The following is a 25892-nucleotide window of genomic DNA, read 5'->3' on the forward strand; positions in this document are numbered from 1 at the left end:
ATTTAAGTTTGCATAGTGCACTTTCACGTCTATGTTCAAAAATGGGGGTTGACAGTTAAAGGGTTGACCTTACACTTCATAGTGCATAACTAGTGTAAGATCATCCATGTAAACGTATTAAAATATTTAAACTGGATAAAGCAAGAGCATTGTTTTGGATGCAGCTTTTACATCAATGATGTTTGACTTGAATTAGTAACAAATGCCACGGCAGGACTGAGAAATGCATTGCTCGATGCTCTGCTGGCACATATCTGATGCGAGCCTTTCTTTGATGTGCATATTAGAGCATGCATTAGACCATGGGAGCAATGTTTCGCAGACCGATTCGAGACAAACGGGATCCTAGCGAGCAGATGTGTTCACATTCCTAGTGGGAATCAGGCAAGACTCCAGTGACATTTAAGCAGACTTTCCCATAAAATACAATTTATAGTAACTTCTTGCTTGAGATGTGTTGTAATTAACGAATTAGTCGGTAGGTGCTCCATGCATATCCTGCCTCGTAAACCAATAAGATTGCTCTTTTAATTAAAAATAAACAATAAACGGCAGCTGCTGATTTTAAGACACTCGGTTGATGTTCGGTTTAGAAAATCTGAATGCAGCTTGAAGAGTAGTGGGACAATGCTGCAGTCCATTCAAAGTGGGATATTCCTACTTGATCCCTTTGACTTCCCAACATAAAGGCATTTCCTCTTCTGAAGCTCAGAAGATGATAAAGACACACAAACGCTACTGTTGGCTCTGCAGATGTTCAGTCATCAACAAAAGATGTCTCCTGGCATCCGAATTGCTATGCACGTGTACGATTATCAACAAAGAGCTTAATTTACTTTGTGACTCCGCAAACGTTTGCTAAACAGATTTTGTTGTCATGTCACTTGCATTTCACTTGCCTAAAAGTGAATGTTTATCATTAACTATGTGCATCTCTCTGGGTATGGCTGTGTATTTTTCTGCCTCTCACTTTTGTTTCTTGGTCCAGAACAACTGTTCTAACACTATTTTAATGAAACTCTGTGAAAAACTAGTCAACTAAATGGAGACATCTGGGTGTTTGAAATAATTTTTAATAACAATCACTCAAACACTGTTTTGGGGTAATACTAAAGCGGCTCTCGTCTGGTATAAGTGCCTCTGGGCTTATTGGATTTTTGTTTTGTAATTGGCACAGTCTTTTGGTTGCAACTCCCATAAAAGCATATCATATAGGCATATCGGTGCTTTTAGTATGAGGTTCGTAACCAATCTCTCCGCTGACACACATGTCACATGTACTCATTAATGCCAGCACTAAAACATCTTTGAACAGATCCGATTTGTGTAATTAAATACAAGTTTCACATAATTTCTGACTTGGAGTACACACACCATGCTAAGGCCAATTATAGTTTGATTAACTTGTGTGCTGGACGAAGCCAGGCTCCAGTCACATTATCTAGGTCTTTTCATCCAACTTCTTAAAATACAAAGACTGCATTTCCAAAAGCATTGAATGCCAAAGTAGATAATAGAAACGACTGGCACCAAAGGCCTCAATCTACAACCTACTTAAGCTAACAATGCTTTTGAGGAAATGCAGCCTAGACTTGTACAACTTAATTCAGGTTAATGTAGTCACATTTTAAAAAGACAAATTCCTGTTCAATCTGACTGAAATTGAAGTATAATGTAAATGCACTTACTGTTTTAATCTGTTCTTCTAACCTGTTCTGGCCATTTAAATGATATTTTTTCTTTTAAATAAGCCACTAAACATTCAAATTTATGCAGTTAAACTTCTCGGTTCATGCAAACTCATGTAGAAGACTACATAAATTAGGGTGACCATACGTGCCATTTTCCCACGACGCGTCGGTGTATGACATCAAAATACCTCGAGAGCATTTTGAAAGCATAAGGAACCATCTGTATGGTCTAAAAATCTGTAGGAAAAAAATAAAAAGAGACACTGATGTCTCACAGTACACTCTTAAAAATAAAGGTTATTTATTGGCATCTACGGTTTCATGAAGAACCTCTGACATTCATGGAAACTTTTTCCTGGGTGTGAAGGTTTGGTCATGTATCTTTGCAAATTTCTCTACTCAGTGTCAGTGGGCTGTAAACGATGCCAGCACGCATTTCATCCCATAAATATGTATCACATGGAGCAAGAGAGAAACCGAATGGGGGAAAAAAGTAAAAAAGAAAGAGATGAAGTGATGAGGATTCTGCTGGAAGAGTCCTAGAAAGTGAACGCTGTTAGTTTGTCATGCTCGGGTCCCTGTAATTACTGTGCACGCTCAGCAGCGCTCTGAGAGAGATGAACTGGCCACAGCCAGATGGCTGCAGACATCAGGGGGCCACAGAATTCCACACGCTCTTATCTCACACATGGTCCGGCATTATCCAAAACAAATTGGACTGCGCATTATGGTGTCAATTAGGAAGCCAAACACTAGACGTTCTTCTGAAGATCACTGTGGCCAATATTGTTTTATCTGAGCGTCTCCCATCAGTACTGTGGACAATAAGGACTCACGGACCAATCTTGATCAACACATTTGCAGATTGGCTATGAATGGATACAGATATTCAGAACTCTTAAATGATTTGTCTGGAAAAACAGCAAGCGCTGAGTCAGTCTCTGGGGTTCAGTAAAATAAGCACACATTCTATTTATAAAGAGGTAAACACTCTACACATCCGCTCAGACAGTAACAGCTTCACATGTCAAATTAATTGAGCTGGTATACTGAGACGCATTGTGTGTGGTGGACTATGTTTGCTTCAGCTTGAGCTCATGTCTACATGCCTAAATGCTTAGAGCATGAAGACATACATAAATACACAAAATAATGAGCCCATTACTTTAAAGTGATGGGACAGTTGATTTAAATGCAAACTACACTGTAAAAAAAATTCTGTAAAATTTACGATAAAAAACCGGCAGCTGAGGTTGCCGGAATTTTACCGTAAAAAAATACGGTAGCAACGTTTTAGATTATACGGTTTTACTCACATGTCAAATTAATTGAGCTGGTATACTGAGATGCATTGTGGGTGGTGGACTATGTTTGCTTCAGCTTGAGCTCATGTCTACATGCCTAAATGCTTAGAGCATGAAGACATACATAAATACACAAAATAATGAACCCATTACTTTAAAGTGATGGGACAGTTGATTTAAATGCAAAATACACTGTAAAAAAATTTACGATAAAAAACCGGCAGCTGTGGTTGCCGGAATTTTACCATAAAAAATACGGTAGCAACGTTTTAGATTATACGGTTTTAACTTAAATTTACAGTTAAAAACCGTAATTTCATTAACTGATATAATGTTAATATACCAACCCATTGAAGTACTGAAATCTGTTTTGTACCTTTGTAATACACTGATAACCACCAAATGCAGGTGGTGATGAGAAAGTCACATGATGAACCAAAGCCCATCACAAGCAGCTTTTAAATAATAACATATATAGAAGGTGCACAGTGTCATTCACACAAACACTAAACACCATCATGGTAACACACATGAAACTGAAATAATGCAATAAACATTCATTTAACAACATTAGGTGTAACACACAACCCTAATATACAAAACTGATAAGAAAAAACTACGACGAAACATAGTTATTTCAACAAAAAAACATCAAATATGAAATGTAACGCAGGGAATTCTGGGAATGTCAATTTACGGTTATTCACTTAATATAGTCTTTTTTACTTCCAAAAACGGTATACTACCGTAAAATGAATGTCCAATACATGTAATGTCCAATACAGTTTTTCACTGTATATAGTAGGGGAATTTACCGTTAACCATTTAACAGGATTTTACTGTAGCATTTTTACAGTCTTTTACCATTAAATTCACGGTCATTTTTATAAAGTACAAAAAAATTACAATACATTTTAAAACAAAAAAATACATTTAATGGAAAAATTATAATATAATAATAAATGTACACACACACACATATAATATTACATCATTTGCAATAATACACAAAATATTTACTATACTAAATATACTATACTTATACAATTTTTTTGTACATAAAAATTACATTACTGAATTATAATCAAAATTGTTAAATGTTTTGTTAAATATTTAATATAATATACAAAGTATTTGTAAAAAATAATGTGTTTAAATATTTTATTGTTATATATATATATATATACACACACTACCGGTCAAAAGTTTGGGATCAGTCAGACTTGTAATGTTTTTTAAAGAAGTCTCTTATGCTCATGAAGGCTCCATTTATTTGATCAAAAACACAGAAAAAATTTAATCTTGCAAAATGTTATTACAATATAAAATAATGGTTTCTATTTTAATATCCTTTCAAATATAATTTATTTCTGTGATGCAAAGCTGAATTTCCATCAGCCATTACTCCAGTATAAAGTGTCACATGATCCTTAAGAAATCATTCTAATATGCCGATTTATTATTAGAATTATCAATGTTGGCAACAGTTGTGCTGCCAAATATTTTTTTTGGAAACTGCGATACTTTTTTCAAGATTCTTTGATGAATAAAAAGTTTAAAAGAACAGCATTTATTCAAAATACATATATTTTCTAACAATATAAATCTTTGCTATCACTTCTTATCCATTTAACACATCCTTGCTGAATAAAAGTTTTAATTACTTTCAAAAAAAAAATAATAATAATAATAAAAATGTACTGACCCCCAAACTTTTGAACAGTAGTGTATATTGTTAGAAAATATTTCTATTTTATGCTCTTCTTTTTAACTTTTGATTCATCAAAGAATCCTGAAAAAAGTATCACAGGTTCCAAAAAAATATTAAGCAGCAGTTTCCAGCACTGATAATAAATCAGCATATTAGAATGATTTCTGAAGGATCATGTGACACTGAAGACTGGAATAATGATGCTGAAATTCAGCTTTGATCACAGGAATACATTAGATTTTAATGTATACTAAAATAGAAAAACATTATTTTACATCATAATAATATTTCCCAATATACATTCTTTTCCTGTATGTTTGATCAAATAAATGCAGCCTTGATGAGCATAAGAAACTCCTGTAAAAAAACATAAAAAATTGTTCTGATCCCAAACTTTTGACCGGTAGTGTATATATACACTAAATTACATATAAATATACATATTAAATACTTCATTACACTAATACATTTATACATTAAATTAATTACATTGATGAATTATAATTCAAATGTTGTTTTGTTAAACATTACATATTTTGTTAAATATTATTCAATAATATTAAATACAAATGTATCATCCTAAGAATTACCTAAATTACTTCTAAACACTTTCTTTAGTTCAGGCTTTGTAGAAATGAGAAAATAGTAATTAAAAATAAATAGAAATGAAAAAAAACTATATTAACATTTAAACACTTTTTTCCCCCTCAAAAATTCTATAAGATTAGTTGTACAGTAATTTCAAAGAAATGGAGCCATTAAAATGTGAAGACCAAAAATCATTCAACTTGTTATCTTCATTTTGAAATTATTTTAATAAAACAACAAACTTGGCCTTGACTGCTCTTACCTGCATGAATGTATGCAAAAGTCTTACATTTTCTATTAGAAGCATCTTCCTTTTTTTAAATATGGGGCGGGGGGTCCCACATCTCAGATCGGATATCAATGCATTATACTGGTGCAAAAATATAGTTCAATTTAGTTCACCTGTTGTGAGAACTTTGTTTTTTAATTTTTTTAGTCTTAATGCATTTTAACTGACTACAGTATGCAAAGCAATGCACAGTGCTGGATTCCTGCTGCTAGGTTGACATTAAGTTGGTAAAGTCTGTCTCTCTCTAACAGCGCTTGTTAAAATCAAACCTTCACTAAAAGAAATCTCAGCTGGCTCTGAGAAATGAAAGAAAACAGCACTGAAGTCCCAGCATTCCTCCTGCTGAGGGGCAGTTACCCACACCAGCTCTTCTCTCCATCTTCAAAGGTTCTGCCCTTAATAAACAGCAAACGTGACGCTCGGGACACTCGTCTATCAGCATGCCACTTCATTAATGAGCTTCCTGAATTTGGCCTCGTGTTTCCAAAACTCCCTTAGTCCAACAATCCAGCACCAGTGAAGCTGTTATGAACATGTTTTGTGCTCTTATCGCTATTGTCATATTTAAAGGGATTTGTGCTCTTTACCTGACAGGATTATGGATTATGATACATTAAAATATATCCCTATATACATGCTGATAGTGGGATTTCCTCTCTGTGAAACACCTCCACTTTAGTTATTGAATTCAACAGGACGCTGTTTAACATGCTGGTGTTGAATGAGGGTAAACATGATTCTCCCACCGAACTCAAACAGAGCACAGAGGAAGAAGGTTTTTGTTTTGTTTTATTCAATACTGCATAATTTCTTTCAGTACTATTTAAACCATTTGTGCTGTAATATTTATGCTAAAATAAAAATAAAGCTAAAATAGTAAAATAACAAAATAAGAAAAAAGAAAAAAATATTTTAAAAAATCTATCCGTGTAAATTTATAACAATCTCACAACTTCACTGTCAAGATGATAGAAAGTAACTTTACAGGATACTAGAAAGAGACATTATAACACTGTCCAACAAGTCCTATACCCAGAAATTAAGTAAAAATGTAGCAATTTTTAATTGTAATTACTAGAAACGTAATTGCAAAAATGAAAAGATAGACAAAAACTAAAATTAAAATAAAATAAAAATTAACAAAATAAAAAAATAAACAATTTTATATTATAGTCACAAAACGTACAGTATATATACACCGATTGGGCCCAATTAAATTAAGACAAAGTACTTTAACAAATATCTAAATGTCATTAGATTAATATTTTTCTGTCCAAATAGAAGATTGTAAATTTAATTACATGCAAGTTAAAATATTTTAAATACAATTAATATTATATTAGTCTCATACTAGTAATATATTATTAGTCTCGCACTAGTAATATATTTTAGCTTATATACATGCATGTATTTGTGTGTGTGTGCATAATTTATTTATTTTTTGCTGACACTTCACTCTGACTTCACTGTCTAGAAAGAGATGTTACAACATGTTTACATAGCACAACGATCTATTTTCTAGAAATTAAGTAGGTAATACAAATCCAGAACAATTCAAGTTCTTGTCTGTTACTATAACCACAAAAACTGAGGAATCTGAGAGTGGAATTAAAATTATTCTTTGGTAATCCACATTATAACACAAATGCTGCTGATAGAGCTTAATATCTCACATTAGAGCTGCTGCTGCGGTTGAAGCAGGTAAACTATAGCTTGTATCAGCGCTTTTCTCTCTCTGTCCTGCCCTGCTCATGCAGTGAAACCCTTCCTCCTCCCCACCAGGTACTGTTTCAACCCCCCTCTTCAGGTACGCTCTGGAATGCCAATTTATTGTCCCCGTGCCATACTGCGATTGTACAAATTAATTCTGCTTCCAATTAATTAGGAAGAAAGAATACTGGAGCGAAAAGCAACTTCTGAGCACGGGATTAATTGAAGTCAGCCACTGACACGCGGCATTTCTCAAAATAACGTCACATTCTGATGAGTAAAATAATTGGATGTAAGGACTTGAGGTAAACAAACGGGGGAATGGATATCTCACAACATTTCCATGGAAACTACATGACAAAAGCAGGACAGGTTGCCAAAACAGAGTGTCATGAAGCCGGTTTCCGCTCTAAGGCTTTTATGTCCGCCATCATCAAGCTAATTGCTGTATCTGTGAGCTAATGTTCCCATTCAGACGTCCCTATAATAGCCCTTCACTGTGGCAGTCCGGAAAAAAACCATTTGCAAAGACATCATTAGAGACGGGAAGGATTCTTCGTGACCTTTGTTTTCTTGATACCTTCAAGGCCACGTCATGAAATTTCTCATGTATCCTATTGTTTATGCTTTTTTTTTATATATAAGTGCCTAAAATTAAAATAAAATAAAAATTAACAAAATAAAAAAATAAACAATTTTATATTATAGTCACAAAACGTACAGTATATATACACCGATTGGGCCCAATTAAATTAAGACAAAGTACTTTAACAAATATCTAAATGTCATTAGATTAATATTTTTCTGTCCAAATAGAAGATTGTAAATTTAATTACATGCAAGTTAAAATATTTTAAATACAATTAATATTATATTAGTCTCATACTAGTAATATATTATTAGTCTCGCACTAGTAATATATTTTAGCTTATATACATGCATGTATTTGTGTGTGTGTGCATAATTTATTTATTTTTTGCTGACACTTCACTCTGACTTCACTGTCTAGAAAGAGATGTTACAACATGTTTACATAGCACAACGATCTATTTTCTAGAAATTAAGTAGGTAATACAAATCCAGAACAATTCAAGTTCTTGTCTGTTACTATAACCACAAAAACTGAGGAATCTGAGAGTGGAATTAAAATTATTCTTTGGTAATCCACATTATAACACAAATGCTGCTGATAGAGCTTAATATCTCACATTAGAGCTGCTGCTGCGGTTGAAGCAGGTAAACTATAGCTTGTATCAGCGCTTTTCTCTCTCTGTCCTGCCCTGCTCATGCAGTGAAACCCTTCCTCCTCCCCACCAGGTACTGTTTCAACCCCCCTCTTCAGGTACGCTCTGGAATGCCAATTTATTGTCCCCGTGCCATACTGCGATTGTACAAATTCATTCTGCTTCCAATTAATTAGGAAGAAAGAATACTGGAGCGAAAAGCAACTTCTGAGCACGGGATTAATTGAAGTCAGCCACTGACACGCGGCATTTCTCAAAATAACGTCACATTCTGATGAGTAAAATAATTGGATGTAAGGACTTGAGGTAAACAAACGGGGGAATGGATATCTCACAACATTTCCATGGAAACTACATGACAAAAGCAGGACAGGTTGCCAAAACAGAGTGTCATGAAGCCGGTTTCCGCTCTAAGGCTTTTATGTCCGCCATCATCAAGCTAATTGCTGTATCTGTGAGCTAATGTTCCCATTCAGACGTCCCTATAATAGCCCTTCACTGTGGCAGTCCGGAAAAAAACCATTTGCAAAGACATCATTAGAGACGGGAAGGATTCTTCGTGACCTTTGTTTTCTTGATACCTTCAAGGCCACGTCATGAAATTTCTCATGTATCCTATTGTTTATGCTTTTTTTTTATATATAAGTGCCTTTAACCTTGTGGACATTAAATAATAAATTCTCTTGCACATTTTTCATACTAGTTGAATTAATGCATTCTAACAATATCCAAACATGAAATGTCATTTTCACTACACATCAACTGATTTATTGTGTTAAACAGCATTCTGACAATGACATTTTTAACAGTTCTGGAATTTTATGCATCCTGACTACACACAATTTTTACACTTTTTGCAAAATTTGAGAAACAAATTACAGCTTGACTGGAAATAACAATACAAAATTTTCTGGTCATATTTACCTCAATTCTTCATACATCATGTCTTCATATTTCACCTTCATCTTCTTGGTAACCAAGTACTTAGTCAAAAAATAAATAAACAAATAATAAAAAATGTAATGATTTATTTTTTGGATAGAAAATACATCACAACTGAACTTTGTGATATAAACTGTTTACACTCCAGAATCAAACTGCTATATAAATTTCCATATACGAAAACAATCTAGTTTTTAATTTTTTCCAAACTAGTTCTTGCTGATTCGTTTGATTCACATGACATTTTAGAGAGAAATCTTCACATTGTACTGGAATGAAATTTACTGCTTTGACCTAAAATATTCAGATCTCAAAATAATATTTCAATCATTTAACCACACATTCGCATATTAACAGTTCTTTGATGTTGGTTAATGGTCACATGACATGCAGGCACATAAAATATTAATAAAAATATATTAATAAAATCTTTTTTAGCAAGTGTGTTTTACTTGATTGTTATTTTAAAATTATAATTTTCTTTTTTATGATTCAATTATCAGCTTTTCACCAACTCATGAATCCCCAGAGGTTCGCAAACCCCATTTTGAGAATTTGAGCAGATGCATTTTTATGTGTGTCCCATCATAACTGACTGATCTGTATCTTGCGAGTACAAAGTGGAAACCTCGTCAAATTTGGTACACATGAAAAACAGGACATTCTTAGGATGCATGACAAATTTCATCAATTTTCGATGCTAATGGGGTGCTATAACTGAAGAGAAATCTAAAAATGTCAACTATATACAACAGCATATGATAACTATATCAACAGCATCAGCAGGCCCTGTTCTACAAATCTGCCATTTTTGTTTATTTTCTCCATCTTGATAACTGCCTTTCGCTATATTACCTTTTTCCTTTTTGTAGTGGCTGTGCGTTTTGGAATTTTCTCACAACCTGGACTCGTCGCTGCTCCAGTTGCTCGCAAACATATGGTGCACAGCGCACTTCAGAAGGAAGTAAAACATCCACTCTTGGAAATGCAGCCTCACTAATCACCGATGCCTGGTCGGGGTTCTCAGCGGCTGGTAAAGTGGCAGGTCTGCGAGTGTTTTGTCTGACCAGAGAAGCATGAAATTAGTCCAACTGAAACAAAGTGGAGATTAATTGGGCGTGGCTACACAATATTGTTCCGCCAAGTTTTAATATCCTCATTTAGGGGCTTTTAGCCTGGCTGAGCTTCAGAACGCATTTGATGCACACACTTTAAAAAGACTAGATTCGGTTAAATGGCAAATGCTATGTAAGGTATTAAGTATTTATGGGTTTATTCGCTCGGTTCAACCTTCCCTCTGGAGTTCATTGCAGTAACCACTTTATTACCTCCCGGTGACATCAGAAGTGCCCCTCTGCCTTTAAAGTACTCTTCTCTCTATGCATTGTTGAGAGCTTTTGGTTGCCATAGAAACATGCCATGAAGTGGATTTTATCAATGTTTCTTTCATTCAGTCTTTTTTTTTCTTTATTCAAACATGTCAAGCTTTACTAAAGAGCCTTCATCCTGAACTAACTGATCAAACAAGGTTATTGCTACTGTCAGTCAACGGTGGCCACAAAGTGTTTGGTTTATACAAGTCTGAAAGACTCTCTGGGATATGATTATATTCATATATTCCATAAAATGAAAATCTGACAAAAATTGGTGCCCTTGATTGATGCAATGAGCCCCTCGTATCCTCAAAGCTCACTCACAGCGAAAACCAGAGGACATCTGACTTCGCTTTTCAGTAATTTATTTGAAATCAGATTTCAGCCTTCCCACAAGTCTCTTCCTTGACTGTAGGCGGGCGGAGAGTTCGTCCTGACCTGTGTAATAAAGATGTATTTCATTAATTCGGTCATCAAACATTTAAAAATGTTAGGAATTTTGAGGTAGGTGGTTTGAACCTCATTCAGCCTTGGGATATTCAGTTCTAACTCACTTAAGTGAGATAAAACACAACCAAAGAAAAAAATGTAAGATGTTTTATCGATTTAATGATGCACCGACTTTAACAGAAAAACTTAGTGTTTTCTATTGTCCTTTTGCATTATCAGCACGTTTTTCCTGTTTAACACTGTAAAGCTGCTTTGACACAATCTGTATTGTTATATTTTTAAATATATTAAAACTGAAAAGAATGGTTTTAAAGTATAATAATATTTTACAATATTTTTTACTGTATTTTTGAACAAATAAATGCAGCCTTGGTTGAGCATTAGAGGCTTCTTTCAAAAATATGAAAGAAAACCAATTCAAATATAAGCATTATTATTGTAGGAATAATATATAACAATATAATATAATTTTATTGACTATTTTTATTTCCGGAGCGGTTTGCTATTTAAAAAGTAATTTCCATGCTAAACCACCCACATCGTGTAATTATGAGTGTGTTTAATGACATTTTAAGAGCAATAAGTGCATTGCATTCAGAGTTTCCCATCATGCATTCTGTCAAGGAGGTGTTTTTTTCAGAAACAGAGTTAAACTCTGAAAAGCAGGTGGCCGTTCATTCACTGGCCTGCGCACCGCTGTACTGAAACTGCAGTCATGACCTACTTAGTGGCAACTGGCAGTTTTCCAGATCTCAAATTAGCATGTCAGATAGGATTATGCTCCTCTGACTGATCCACTGCTAATTAAGACCAATAATGATTGAAGTATTTTAGAAGGAAGACAGAATGAAAATGCCTTGTTTTGGACAATCCGCCCATATGGAGTTTAGATGCAACAAATCTCATCTACACACCCAGCATCTGTTGTTACCTTAAAGGGGACATATCAGGAAAAACAAGATTGTCTTTTTAAAAGCAAATAAATAAGTATAATACTAATTAGAGAACAAAACTGCACATTTTAATTCTTTCAGTCCTTTAAGAAAGCATTTAACATGGAAACAGCTTGGCCCATTAACAGATGCTGTATGTCTTAAATTAAATGGTTCTCATAAAAATGAAAAATCATCATTTACTCACCCTCATGTTGCTCCAAGCCTGTATGACTTTGCTTTTCTTCTGCGGAACATAAAAGGAGATGGTTTAAACAAATTTTATGCTGCTATTTATAACAAAAACATATAAGCAGGCTGTCAAGCTGTAAAACAATAGTTAACAGTTAAAATTAAAATTTGCTGAAAATGTACCCACCCTCAGGTCATCCCAGATGTAGATGAGTTTGTTTCTTCATCAGAAGAGATTTGGAGAAATTTAGCATTACATCACTTGCTCACCAATGGATCCTCTGCAGTGAAATATGATGAAAAAAAGTCAAAGAACATAAGGGTTAGTAAACAGTGACATATTTGTAAGGGCTATTTTAGATATTGTTGCTAAGTGTTGATAAATATCAGCCTAGTCAGTTACTGTACAATGAGTGGCGTAACTAACATACGATCATCAGTGAAGAAATTCAGACAGATTTTTTAAATTGCAGTCCTAGTTCATTTAGTGTAATACGCCGTGAGTAAAGGAGATGGTAATCAGGCTACATTTAAAAATTAGGCTGTCATCTCAGGGGGGATCTTAGACCATTTCTGATACTGGAAAGGGAAAAAAGAAAAATATGTTTTGGATGTTGGTTATTTTTATTGCAGGTGACCTGAGAAACACTGTACAAGCCCATGGAGACTGGGAGCATATTGAATGCATACGTATTAATTAATTCTGCAAAGTATGACACATGCAGCACAGACTTGGATTTCCACTAATTAATTTTTTCAGCTGCACTGTCAAGCACGTTCACGCAACAATTCCCACAAGGATTCAAAGAAAGCATACAGTGATCGGTCCTTTAGAGCAGCTTTACTGAGCAGACAGCTACAAGTTTGCACAATATTATTCTCCTTGTTCTTCTAAACCGATTTACACAGCGGCTGAATGTTGTACGTGTGCACGTATTTCAGAGAGACCAATTAGGAACATCTATCTCTTAACATCCTTGAAACATGATTTAATTAAACATCTCTTTTATGAAACATATGATGAGCACAGAAGTGAAGAGAAAAATACATTTGATTTCCTTCCTGAATATCACACAATGGAGTTCTGCACCAATGACTCCTTGTTCATTGCCCCAAATTTGATATTTTCTCCCTCGTTTTTGTTTTTTTGTGACCTGAAGATGCTCATTCACTCAAAATGATAGACACTGCGCAAGTAAACAAACTTGCCGTTGAGAAAGTATCTGAATTAATTTTGTTTTATACACCAGTGGGTCTTTTCCCACACTGCAATGAGGCTTGAGAGAGACATTTAATTAAAGAAAAGATTAACTGTTTTTATTATTCATACCAGCTCGGTGGCATCTGTGTGTATTGAATTTCATATTCATATGCCACAAGAGAGGGAAGCTTAATTTAGACTAATAAATGATCTTTTTTGCAGGCTTCTGTAAACACAAAGGTGTTTATAATTTCATATATACAGTAAATTTTGCAATGCGAAGATGAGTCACCAGATCTGCTTTGAATGACTCTGCTGCTAATTTAAAGCAGTTCTGTGTCTCGAACATGGAAAAGATGTAAATTTTGACATTATTTACTCATCTGCATGTCACACTCATACTTTATGCTGTCATTTTGTTGATGGAACATGAATTTTGATCTTTTCTATAAGCACAAAAAGCACCATAAAATGGGTCCAAATAACATGCCATCTAACCTGTGTCTACATTAAATTATAAATCAACCTTCATTCCCAATCATAGCAACATGCTTAAAACAATAGTTCTCCCAAAAATGAAAATGTGCTGAAAATTTACTCACCTTCAGGACATCTAAGATATAGATGAGTTTGTTTCTTCATGGGAACAGATTTGGAGAAATTTGCTCACCAATGGATCCTCTGCAGTGAATGGGTCCTTCAATTAATGTCTTGTGAAGTGAAAAGCTGCATTTTTTAAAGAAACAAATCCATCAGTGCATATTAACTTTGAACCAATACTTCTGTAATCCAAAATAATGCGTCCCACCAGTGGAAAAGTCCATCCCCTGTTGTCCTCTTACGTCAAAATACACCAACATATTTAAAACTATTTTTCTCTTGTAAACAATGTTTGATCTGAGCATATTTCTCTCCTGATTCACTTTTTCACTGGAGAAAGCAATATTATGGATACTCATATTTTAGCCAGAAGCAATGTTTTGAAGTTAAAAACGTCATGATTAATTTATTTACATGCAGCTTCTCATTTCACAAGATGTTAATTGATGGACTGGAGTGGATTATTGTGATGTGTTTATCAGCTGTTTAGACTCTCATTCTGATGGCACCCATTCACTGCAGAGGATCCATTTATGAGCCAGTGATGTAATGCTAAATTTCTCCAAATCGGTTCCATTTTCAGCAAATTTTCATTATATACATTCCAGCCCATAATGAACACCAGTACTGTTACCTCTTTATGAGCACATTTAACTGAAATTGTCCAGTTCATTCCTATGGAACATTCTGAGATAGCTATAGTAACCAAAAGGGGTGGAGCTTAGCAGTGATGTAAACTAAAGCAAACAAGTTCAAATTTATATACATTTGCTTGGCACTTGGCAGATGCTTTCTAACCAAATAATACAAATCTATTGCTACTCAAACTCAAAATGCCAATAAGAGCAACATATCAGATCAACTGTAACACTGCACACATTCGAGACATGTTTTATCCACTCACTTTACTGCTGTTTTCCATCATTACCTGGCATTCACAGGAGGATGTTTGGTTTGCATAGCTCAGAAGACATCAAGAATTCTGTTGCTTCTCTTGTAGGCAACAAAAATTTGACTTTTTTTGTTATTTAAAAGAAAAACTCCCAAAACATCACAGCACACATTTGTATCTTGCAGTCACACTGCGGCATGCACATTTTTAATTGTGCCATTGAAACAAACATGCATATGATTTAATTCCTCACTGGCTGAAGTTTGAGCACATCATGGACTCTGAATGAGTTGGATTTAATTGGTTTCACTTTTGTCAGGGAAAGAAATACTTACCATTTGAAGAGAAGCAGCACACAATCACCAATTCCCTTTCATTTTGCACCTACGAGCAGACAGCCAGGAAATAAAAATGAGGGATTAAAACGCAAAAACCTTTATCGTTAGCTTCAAAGAGCAGATAAATACGCAAGTTTCTCCCTTTTTTCCCCATTTAGAAATAACGTCCCTTTGAAGGTGGCATTTGATGTTCAAATAATTACTCCTAATCAGACAATCCTCCATTCAAAGCAGTGCACTATTTCTTAATTTTTAAGACTCAGTTGTCAGTCCAAGTTTAATTTGAATATAATCTCAATATCAGTTCTGTATAGTTTTTCACTGTATGTTACACATTTATCTAAGTTTTAGTTATGAAGATAAACTCCAAACTCAAAGTTAGGAGACTTCAGAGTTGGTCTGCTTTCTCCTACTTAATAATAATAATTTAAATAATAAATCAATAAATAGGATAGAATCATTCAAATGAACATTATAAATGTCCCTACTGTCACTTTCTACAGTGTATATCTCTTTCTCTCTCTCTCTAAAATAAATGCTTCGTGAGCACCAAATCAGAAGGATTATGCAACACTGAAGACTGGAGTAATGATGCTGAAAATTCAGCTTTCATCACCGGAATAAATTACAATTCAAAATATATTAAAATAGAAAACATGTATTTTAAATTCAAATAACATTTCATAACTTTTTACTGTATTTTTTAACAAATAATTGTAGCCTTGGTGAGCATAATATTTAGTGACTTTTCAAAAACAGAATTTTTTTCCCCCAGATATACACACATATATGTGTGGTATGGATACAATTCAGGCATACTACACTAGTTTGCATATTAAATGATGCATAACAGGGAAAGAGAAAAGATAAATGGATGTCCAACTGTGATGCTCAAACCAGACGATGATGAACTCAGACATAAATAGCATCACATTTCTACGCAATCAATGATAAAAACAAAAGGCTGGAGCGCTGCTGACACTTTAGGGACTCGACTGACTCATCTTACCTGTCTAGGGAAAATGAGGCCAATCGTGATGTACCACCTGCTTTTTCCTGTCCTAAAGACTGGGTCAATCCAGGAGCTCCTGTTTTAAGAAAGATTTGTGTGAATGTGCAAATGAGTTACAATGACTGTAATTCATAGTTACATTTTGTACCAAGTATACTTTCACATGCTACTGTTTAAATCAAACAGAAAATCCATCAAACTGCAAGGAAAATTGATGCACTGCACTGGCATCCCGGATATCGTGAAACATGCATGCATAAACATGACCTCTTTAATAGTGGCTTGTTTACCTTCTGTCTGACAGGCGTCAAGAACACAAGACACATCCTTTCAGCCAGCTGTCAAACTCTATCTCTGCTGTCAAAATCATATTATAATCTCACCACGCGATGCTCGGAAACAATGCTGCCTTTTGAAAGGATGAGGACGCATCTAGACGCTCTAAATACACTTTAGGGACTCGACTGACTCATCTTACCTGTCTAGGGAAAATGAGGCCAATCGTGATGTACCACCTGCTTTTTCCTGTCCTAAAGACTGGGTCAATCCAGGAGCTCCTGTTTTAAGAAAGATTTGTGTGAATGTGCAAATGAGTTACAATGATTGTAATTCATAGTTACATTTTGTACCAAGTATACTTTCACATGCTACTGTTTAAATCAAACAGAAAATCCATCAAACTGCAAGGAAAATTGATGCACTGCACTGGCATCCCGGATATCGTGAAACATGCATGCATAAACATGACCTCTTTAATAGTGGCTTGTTTACCTTCTGTCTGACAGGCGTCAAGAACACAAGACACATCCTTTCAGCCAGCTGTCAAACTCTATCTCTGCTGTCAAAATCATATTATAATCTCACCACGCGATGCTCGGAAACAATGCTGCCTTTTGAAAGGATGAGGACGCATCTAGACGCTCTAAATATAACTCTGAAGCAGATACATCTAATAACCTCCACGGGTTGTAAGAGCACTTGAAACAAATTGGTTCCTTTCCTTCCCGCACATATCCAAACTTCGGCTCATGAATAAAGAAGTTCTTGATTTCCAGACTTGATGTTTTTAAGGAGAAGACAAGTCAAATGTTGAAAGCCAATCTGATCTCAAAGTTTCGATGAATGAAATCAAATCATTCCATGGATCAAACTCCAGCAATGTCATAGATTTTCAACTAGCAAAACAAAGTTATAGCAAATTGAAAAGGATCTCTGCTCAACTATTTCAGTTGTTTCTGTTGCTTTCCTACGGTCGGCTGAGACTTCAATTCTCAGAGCTGATGGCATCAGAGCTCTGATGTTTAAACTAGAAGATCCTTAGCTTGACTTTTCTTCTTTTGGACCAGGTTCAGATGGCATACAATCTCTGTAATTTCAGTTTCTATTCTGATTTCAATGCAGAAAACAGAATATTTCATAGTTAATTGTTCTGTGGTGTTTGCTAAGGCAGTCATCACTATTACTAATTGCTCATTCGTAAAGATTGAACAAAACTTTTTAGTTTATTACACATTGGCTTTTACGTCTTCCTGCATCATTTGTGCTACAGAAGTGAATGCCACATCAAACTGTGCAGCTCTTGAGGAGACTGATGACTTTATGAAGACTTATGATTTTCACTTGGTGGAAAATAATACAGCCAAAGAAAATCTCATAGATTTGAAGGAAGGATTCAAGACTTGCTGGTGGGTTCTTTGGGCTTGAGCCAGTAAGAATCCATCTGGAACACCATAGCAACATGCTTAAAACAATAGTTCTCCCAAAAATGAATATTTGCTAAAAATGTACTCACCCTCAGACCATACAAGATGTAGGTGAGTTTGTTTCCTCATGGGAACAGATTTGGATAAATTTAGCATTACATCACTTGCTCACTAATGGATCATCTAAAATGAATGGGTGCCATCAGAATGAGAGTCCAAACAGCTGATAAAAACATCACAATAATCCACAGGACTCTAGTACATCAATTAATGGACTAAGCCTACTATAGATTGTGGACTCGTATTTTGGCCAGAAATTACAGTTTGAAGTTTAAAATGGTTTAAAACGCCCTAATAATGGATTTGTTTCTTACAAACATGCAGCTTTTCACTTCACAATATGTTAATTGATGGACTGGAGTCGTGTGGATTACTTGTGAATCTGTTCCGGCATGTTGTTTGCCGTTAGCTGTAATTAGAATCTACAAAAAGACTCTTTGCTACCTGTTAATTTGCGCTTAAAGGTGGGGTAAGCGATTTCTGGTAGCCCCTATATTGATAGCTCCGCCCCACACATACGTACGCAACCCAGGCAACGATTAGTTCTGTGAAACAAAGCAAAACCAATGTTACACCGTGTCTACACCGGACGCGAGTGGTGCGGCGCGTCAAAATACTATGGAACTCATTATAATCAGTGATGCTGTCTACACCATAGATATATATACATACCTATGGTCTACACTGGATGCGGCGTGGCACGACAAATCCCCGACAGAAAACTGCTGCTGCGTTCTATTCATGACGTTATGACACAATTTTGAAATGATTTTCAACGGTCACTTTGTCGCATCCAGTGTACTAGGCAGACTTTAGTTGTTGCGGCGCAGACACAGTGTTACTCACCTATCGAGAAGAAACAAAGCAATCTCGGCGTCCGATCGCAGGCCTTCCGCTCCTTGAGTTCTCTCCAGCGCTGGAAAGCTGATCCGATATTTACACGGGTCCTACTTCTTGCCTTATTGCCTTAAGCCTTCTTTTGTTCCGCAGATGTTTTCCTCTTTTGTTTTTTATCCACTATCTCTATCTTTCTGTTGTTTGGCTCGCTAATGTCCGTCCTGTGGACTGAACGCTCTCTCCTCCACATCATGAGTAGACACGCCCCTTACTGCTGATTGGACTCAAATTTGTTTTGCTAGTCGGCCCGAATCCGTTTTCTAAAGCGTTTTTGAAAAATCGCTTACCCCACCTTTAAAGTGGCAAACTGTACCGCAGTAGTTTTGATTTTAAGCCATTTGCGTGCTTTAGGCTTTGCTGTGCTAATTAGAAAGGCGTCGACAACAAGTGGGTTAAGCTGTGTATTTAAGTGGTGTCAGTGCACTGACGTGGAAGTGTCAGCTCTCGTATTTAGCCTTCCTCATGTGAAGACTGACGAGGTAAAGACCTGCGACTCTACCTGCACGACTCCGACACCGAAAAAGCACCGCATATCTTTCCATTATTCTACCTCCTTTACTTTCTTCTCTCCACCACTTTTAACATATGCTTCCATTATATTTCTATTGTCTCTCAACGGAAACACTCTTACATAACATGCAGGAGACAATGCAATCATGCTAACCTGCGTCCTATCCGCACCTTTTCTATCGCACCCCTTTATTTTTCTATGGGCCTTTGAAATTGTCAGTCAGCTGTCAACAAAGCTGACTTAATTTCAGCCTTTGCTACTCAGTCAGCTTTATCTCAGATTAAACCTGAAGACACCGCAGCCCCTTCTGGTATTTCCAACAACTTCTCTTTCACCCACACTCACCGTCAGGTTGGGAGAGGTGGGGGTACTGGTCTCCTCATTTTCAAAAGCTGGAAATACCTCACATGCTCTTATAACTTTAACAAAACTTCCTTTGAATTTCATGCCGGTACAGTTACACTCCCTGTAAAAATCCACGTTGTAGCTATTTATCGCCCTCCAGGTCAACTAGGCAACTTTCTAGAAGAACTGGATAGGCTGCTGTCCTCATTCCCTGGAGGATGGCAGCACTCTGGTACTTTTTGGTGACTTCAACATCCACCTTGAGAAGCCACTCGCTGCTGACTTCCACTCTCTCCTAGCCTCTTTTGACCTTCGGCAGCTCAACACCACAGGTACCCGTAAATCAGGTGACCAGCTCGACCTCATCTTTACATGCAATTGTATCACCACATCCTTCAGCAATCATTTCTCAGCTCCACTCACCCAGGAACTCACATCAAACACTCACACAGCTGACCATCTTCTCTCCTCCTTCTCTCCTCTTACAGAAGATGAAGTCTCTAAACTTATCCTCTCCAGCCACCCTACCACCTGCCCTCTAGACCCAATTCCCTCACAGATATTTCCCCTGCAGCACTTCTTTCTTCACTCAGATACATCAACAACACATCTCTTCTCTCAGGCATTTTCCCACCGCATTCAAGCATGCCTGGGTAACCCCACTGCTTAAAAAAAACCTACACTAGACAACTCACTTATTGAAAGCTACAGGCCTGTGTCTCTCCTCCCTTTCATAGCAAACTCACTTAAACGCGTTGTTTTCAACCAAGTGTCTTCCTTCCTCTCACAGAACAACCAGCTGGATTTAAAAGTAGCCATTCAACTGAAACCGCCTTGCTGTCAGTCACTGAAGCGCTGCAGAGTGCAAGAGCCGAGTCCAAATCTCCTTAGTTCTCATTCTGCTGGATCTATCTGCTGCGTTCGACACAGTTAATCATCAAATCCTTCTGTCCACCCTCTCATTGCTGGGCATCACTGGAACTGCACTCAACTGGTTTGAGTCTTACCTCACAGGTAGGTTCATCAAGGTGACTTGGGGAGGAGACATATCCAAATCACATCAACTGGTCACTGGGGTTCCTCAGGGATCAGTTCTTGGACCCCTCCTCTTCTCTACATACACTACATCACTGGGACCCATCATTCAGGCACATGGATTTTCCTACCATTGCTATGCTGATGATACACAGCTCTAACTCTCATTTCAACCAGAGGATCCAACCTGCTCAGATCTCAGACTGTCGGATGGAAATCGTAGCATGGATGAAAGAACATCACCTCCAGCTCAACCTGGCAAAGACAGAGCTTCTCATCTTCCCAGCCACCCCATCAGTACAGCACCAGTTTACCATCCAACTGGGCTCATCAACGATAATCCCATCATGTTCGGCTAGGAATCTTGGGGTGATTCTTGATGATCAGCTGACCTTTAAAGATCATATTGCAAAAATTGCACAATCATGCAGGTTCGCACTACACAACATCAGGAAGATCAGGCCCTTCTTAACAGAGCATGCAACACAGTTACTTGTCCAGGCTCTTGTCATTTCTAGGCTGGACTATTGCAATGCTCTTCTGGCTGGACTTCCAACATGTGCAATCAGACCCCTGTAAATGATTCAGAATGCAGCAGCATGTCTTGTTTTCAATGAGCCCAAGAGAGACCATGTCACACCGCTGCTCATCTCTCTGCACTGGCTTCCAGTTGTGGCTTGCATCAAGTTCAAGACATCGGTGCTTGCCTAGAGAATAGTCATGGGCTCCGCACTCTCCTTCCTCCACTCTCTCCAATGCGTCTACATCCTGCGGTCGGTAAACGAGCAGCGGCTCGTGGTCCCATCGCAGGGAGGCACAAAATCACTCTCAAGGACGTTTATTTCACCGTACCCCATCGGTGGAATGACCTACCTAACTAGTCGAATCCCTCACATCTGAAAACTCATCTCTTCCGTGATAATCAAAAATCAAACAAATCTATGCCTTCACTTTTTCTATTCTATTTTACTATTCTAAGTCGCTGTGGATAAAAGCATTTGCCAAATGAATAAATGTAAATGTAAATGTAGTAACCACATAGCAACACCCTGCCAACTAGTCACAACAGCTTGTATCAGTTGTACATTTTCAGAAAACGTAAACCTAATTTTGTTTACATTTTAGGAGCAATTAAGATTACATGAACATTTCACTCTCTTTTTATAAACAATGGAAATAAACAGACTGTTTAAGATTTCTGTGTAACGCTATAGTATTCTATAGCACTTAAATTCATGTAATTAATTATTGGCAAAAATTTCAATTGCATTGTAAAATTTAATGTCTGTATTATTTTTACTTAAAAAAGAGAGAAAAATCCTGTTTTCGGTGATGTTTCCCCCACTTTTTCTATTCTATTTTACTACTCTAAGTCGCTGTGGATAAAAGCATTTGCCAAATGAATAAATGTAAATGTAAATGTAGTAACCACAACACCCTGCCAACTAGTCACAACAGCTTGTATCAGTTGTACATTTTCAGAAAACGTAAACCTAATTTTGTTTACATTTTAGGAGCAATTAAGATTACATGAACATTTCACTCTCTTTTTATAAACAATGGAAATAAACAGACTGTTTAAGATTTCTGTGTAACGCTATAGTATTCTATAGCACTTAAATTCATGTAATTAATTATTGGCAAAAATTTCAATTGCATTGTAAAATTTAATGTCTGTATTATTTTTACTTAAAAAAGAGAGAAAAATCCTGTTTTCGGTGATGTTTCCCCTGTAAATGTTAACTGCTGAGGACACAACAAATGTATTCTATGTATTTCTTCTTGACTTAAGCAAAGGTCAACGGTAATTTAGATTCTAGTCTAAACACTCATAATTTGCTATTAGCTGCATGAGTGCACCTCAAATTTTGCATGCTCCATGATAGGAACTGTCTGTTATTTCTGATCTCCATGTCACAGTTGAGCCAAGCCAAGCCAGGACACAGAGACATCATCTTCACGGTTAGTGAACGTAGATGTCAAAGCCAGATTGAGTTGAGATCTGAGAGTTGATGGCTTCATAGGGCATGTGAAGGCTGCAAGCTTGAAGCCTTGCAGTTGATAAAGATTAAAAATGAATCAGGGCTACAGAAGAAAGGAGCAATGAATGATGGGTAGCTGAAGGTCATGGCCAAGTTTTTTTTTTTTTAAATATATAATTATTATATTTTTACAAGTATTATATATATATATATATAACAGTAAAACACTTTACAGCGAAATATTGTATTATTACACTTTAACGTAAAAAATAATTATATTTTAATATTTTTTTAAAGTATCATTTATTTCTGTGATGGCAAAACTTAATTTTCAGTAATTTTATAACAGTGTAAACGTCTTTACTGTTACTTTTTATTGATTAATTGCACATATATGCATATATTGTAATTAAAATTATTATATTAACTTCCCATACACAGACATTATGTCAAACTAAATGAGAATAATATTGAACGACTCTTAATGTCTTGTCGACATGCATGAGTAAATGGCTTATATGAAAGCACGTCCTTCCACATTCTGTGTATATCTCTTCCTTTCCCTGCTGAGACTCAGATGACTTCAGGAAAAACAACTCAACCCAACTCATTGTGTTGTACTGAAGATACTGAAGAGCCGCAGGTTTTAAAGAAGTTGTAAATGAATTCAGCATGCTGGTGGTCTGGTATGTTTTCAGAAAGCTATTGGACAGACGTCACATTCAGTGTCCCTGCAGAGGACGTAATGGAGCGAATGTGGTTAAACTGGAGATTTGAATGAGAACTCAAGACCCCCTCCAGTGCTGTTATTTTACTTTGAAAATAGTTTGATTTACTTTTACTTCATATTTTCATAAACTGATAGTGGAATACAAATATTTCCCTATGGGCAGGTTAGAAGTTCATTATTGTAGGCAGAAGCCCTGCTGAGAGGAGTACAAACATAATATATGCTCCTAGCGTTCGGTCCGAATCAGCCACGTTGTCCCACTTTTATTATTCCTCCTGATGAATATGGATCTTACTTATCATAATTTAAGTTCCTTTGTTCTTGTCCAAATGCAATTAGACTGCAGCTCCATACACAAGAACCGTGTTGCGCAAGATTCCCTTCTAGTCCATCGCAGGGCACAAAAGTACCAATAACAATTAACTCAAATTGTGTAAGCATCAAACATGGGAAAACTGCTTAAATCCTGGACTGCTGGAGGAAATAGTTGAGCTGTGATTAATGCATATCCTGAATTCTTGATATTTCCTGTGTGCATTCAAGATTTGGTCAGCATAAACACCTTTAACAAATCAAAAGTTGCTCATAACTGCTTGTTGAGAATACTGTAGGTGATATAGCACACTCTAAAAAATGCTGGGTTAAATACAACCCAGTGCTGGGTAAAATATGGACAAACCCAGCTACTGGGTTGTTTTGACCCAGCGGTTGGGTTACTGCCCAGAAGGTTGGGTTAAATATTTAACCCAACTGTAAACAACCCAATCGCTGGGTTTGTCCATATTTTACCCAGCACTGGGTTGTATTTAACCCAGCATTTTTTAGAGGGCACTATTATTTTTTTCCTGGTAGATAAAACTAGCAAAATCATAGACTTACATTGAAGGAGAGATCCAATTCATATCTAGAAACCAAATTATCAGACTTGTGGGTGGGCTATTTGAATTTTCAACATTTGCCAACTATACACCACCTAGCAACACCTTTGCAACAACCCAAAAATCCTAGCATGGTAACAAGTTTTGCATGAAAGTTTGCCAGGTCTGCGTAACAAAACCTGCCCAAATGGTGCTCAAAACTAGCCCAATATTGTTCAGGGGAAAATGGCATTAAAATCATTCCAAAATTGCATTCTGGGGGGTCACAACCTCCTTCCATGGGGTTCCAACTCAGTCAAAATCACGTTCTGCGGGCAGGGGGTTTCGCTTTAACTCGAGGACAAAAAAAAAAAAAAAAACCTGTGGCAGCGGTATAAAAGTAGCCCAATTCTGTGGGAAAAAAAACGTGGACTGGGCAAAAACCTCACATTTTCTTCAGAAATAAAATCATACTGCTCTGAAACTAATTAACTTTCACAAAAAGTTTTAAAAACAAATATCCATATATTTTGCAATGTTAAAATACTTTGGAGAAAGAAAAAAAACGTTAAAAGTATGCACACAAGTTCTGAGCAAAAATAAATGAGCAACTGCAAAAATGTTTTAATAAATAAACTAATTGTGATTTGTGCAGTTATATTTTTCCTTCCAATGTTAAAATACATACCAAAGTTTTGCATGGGTAAAAACCTCACATTTCCTTCAGAGAGAAGAAGAAGAAAAAAAACACGTACTGCTGCGTAATTTAATTAACTTTCACAAAAGTTTTAAAACAAATATCCGACAGTCTGACTTTGATAAATGGAGTAATTAGGACACAATTAATTTTTCTAATAAATTTTAAATAAATTTAAATGTGTTTTTAATGGCAATAACTCTGCATTGAGTGGGCTGAATTAAATGAAAGTTTTGATCAGCCTGCAATGGGCTAAGGTTTCAGCGATCATCGCCTCATTCGAGTTCCCTGGTTTGTTGAACTTTACTGTCAGGGTAATGAAACTAAACGAAGCATGAATACATTTAATCTGCCCTGATACCCCTCATCTGATGTGCAGTAGCACGCACACACAACATACACACACCCATTTATGCTGATGATTCTTTATGGTGTAACATAAAAACCCTCATTATAGTAAGCAATTAATTTCTGGTAAGTGTTCAAATGAATATTCCATTAGCTGTATGCAAGTTTATTTTTCCATATTCTTTATTCAAATCAGTTACAGTATGCCGGTCGCACAATAATGCATAACTATGGTTTAATTCAGTGTAGTGGCATGCA

General features: G+C 36.2%; 1 pseudogene; it reads left to right on the plus strand.

Moving 5' to 3' along the window:
• Positions 1-8859: 8859 nt before the first annotated feature.
• LOC107599716 (RNA-directed DNA polymerase from mobile element jockey-like) lies at positions 8860-21901 on the plus strand (annotated as a pseudogene).
• The last annotated feature ends 3991 nt before the right edge of the window (positions 21902-25892 follow it).

The sequence above is a fragment of the Sinocyclocheilus grahami genome, unplaced genomic scaffold (genome assembly GCF_001515645.1).
Source record: "Sinocyclocheilus grahami isolate Dianchi unplaced genomic scaffold, SAMN03320097.WGS_v1.1 scaffold270.1, whole genome shotgun sequence".
Lineage (NCBI taxonomy): Eukaryota > Metazoa > Chordata > Actinopteri > Cypriniformes > Cyprinidae > Sinocyclocheilus > Sinocyclocheilus grahami.